Source organism: Sarcophilus harrisii, chromosome 2 (genome assembly GCF_902635505.1).
Source record: "Sarcophilus harrisii chromosome 2, mSarHar1.11, whole genome shotgun sequence".
Classification (NCBI taxonomy): domain Eukaryota; kingdom Metazoa; phylum Chordata; class Mammalia; order Dasyuromorphia; family Dasyuridae; genus Sarcophilus; species Sarcophilus harrisii.
The window spans coordinates 502,522,753-502,524,949 of NC_045427.1; the positions used below are offsets into that span (position 1 = coordinate 502,522,753).

Below are 2,197 nucleotides of genomic sequence, written 5' to 3' on the forward strand. Positions count from 1 at the left end.
TCATTTGATGAGATAGATTTTCTGTTACTGTGCAATTCCATTGCTTTTCCATGGTAGTAGACATGGCAGGGGTTTGGGAACCTGCATCCCTGAGGCCAGATTACTCTTATGTTCCACAATTACATTGTTTGCAGGGCCACTTTAATTAGTTGTACCTCAGATGAAGGTAATGCTGGAATGCTCTCACAAATCTTTTTTTTAATAGCTTTTTATTTACAAGATATATGCATTGGTAATTTTTCAACATTGACAATTCCAAAGCCTTTTGTTCCAATTTTCCTCCTCCTTCCCCCCACCGCCTCCCCCAGATGGCAGGTAGACCAATACATGTTAAATATGTTAAAGTATGTATTAAATACAATATATGTATACATGTCCATACAGTTATTTTGTTACACAAGAAGAATCAGACTTTGAAATAGTGTACAATTAACCTGTGAAGGAAATCAAAAATGCAGGTGACAAAAATAGAGGGACTGGGAATTCTGTGTAGTGGTTCATACTCATCTCCCAGAGTTCTTTCGCTAGGTTTAGCTGGTTCAGTTCATTACTGTTCTATTGGTGCGGATTTGTTTCATCCCATTGTTGAAGAGGGCCACATCCATCAGAATTTATCATCATATAGTGTTGTTGTTGAAGTATATAATGATCTTCTGGTCCTGCTCATTTCACTCAACATCAGTTCATGTAAGTCTCTCCAGGCCTTTCTGAAATCATCCTGCTGGTCATTTCTTATAGAACAATAATATTCCATAACATTCATATACCACAATTTATTCAACCATTCTCTTATTGATGGGCATCCATTCAGTTTCCAGTTTCTGGCCACTACAAAGCAGGCTGCCACATTCTTGCACATACAGATCCCTTTGCCTTCTTTAAGGTCTCTTTGGGATATAAGCCCAGTAGTAACACTGCTGGATCAAAGGGTATTAATGGGTTGCCCAGAATGGAATTTAAAAGATACTTTAAAAGTACTTTGTATGTCTGTGTGGGAAGGGTTACCATTCATTTATTTAATCCATACAATTGCTAGGATATACAATGGCTATAGCTAAATTTGAAATCTTAAGCCTAAAGATTAAGAATGGCTTCTGGTTTAGAATAATAAGTAATTTTTGTCTTACTCATGTGAGAGACCTTTAAAGATTTATACAGGTATCATTTCCACTCTGAAAGTTTGATAACTTTTTGAGCATAGAGAACGGCTGGATGTGTTCACAATTCTACCAATAATGTATCAGTGTCCCCGTTTTCCCACATCCCCCCCAACATTCCACATTATCTTTCCCTGTCATTTTAGCCAATATGACAGGTGTGTAGTGGTATCTCAGAGTTGTCTTAATTTGCATTTCTCTGATTAAGAATGACTTGCTCCCACAAATCTTTATCTCAGTCTTTATCATAAGGTTACAATCAGAACTTGAAATCTGTAGTTTCTGGACTGACTGACAACATATAGCTTTTGTCATACAAACTTGAGATGTGACAGTTGATTTCAGTCCAGGAGGATTTTGGTGGTAAATGTTGAAAAGAGATGGTCAATTTGTTTGCAATATCAGATGATTTTTTTTTCTGCATTTGATCAGATGATAAGGGAACCTGAAGGCCCTGATGGGATGATTTTTTATTATGTGAGCTTTAGATAAGCTTCTCTAAATCTTAAGAATCAATGTAATTGTCTTTCATGTCTGCAGTAAAAAGGTTGAAGACCCAAATACTCTCTCAAAAGATGTGATTCAGGGAACTAGAAATGGCATCTTTCAGAATGCTCCAACTTGAAAGAAGCAGAATCACTCTTTTGTTGTTATTGTTTCAGGGAGCAGTTTAGGATCATTGAAATCACTGGTGATCTATCCTATTTACCTGTTTTCTTACTCCTATTTAATTCTGGAATCAGTTAGTTGTCTTTCCACAGAGTCCTTGCTATTTCCTCCTGTGGTGTGTTCCTATTTTATAGATGAGGAACTGAGGCAAACAGGGTTAAGCGATTTGCCCAGGTTCACATAGTAGCAAGTATTTAAGGTTGGATTTGAACTCAGATCTTTCTGACTCTGGGCCCAGTGTTCTATTCACTGTACCACTTAGTTACTCTCCTAAACAAACCCCAAAGAGACTGATAAAGCAGGGTAATAAACTGATTAATTCACAATGAAAAATGCAACTGTTCAATAATCTCAATCTTTGTGTTTGCTGT

General features: G+C 36.9%; 1 pseudogene; it reads right to left on the reverse strand.

Moving 5' to 3' along the window:
- LOC111719882 lies at positions 1 to 1,689 on the reverse strand (annotated as a pseudogene).
- Positions 1,690 to 2,197: the final 508 nt, after the last annotated feature.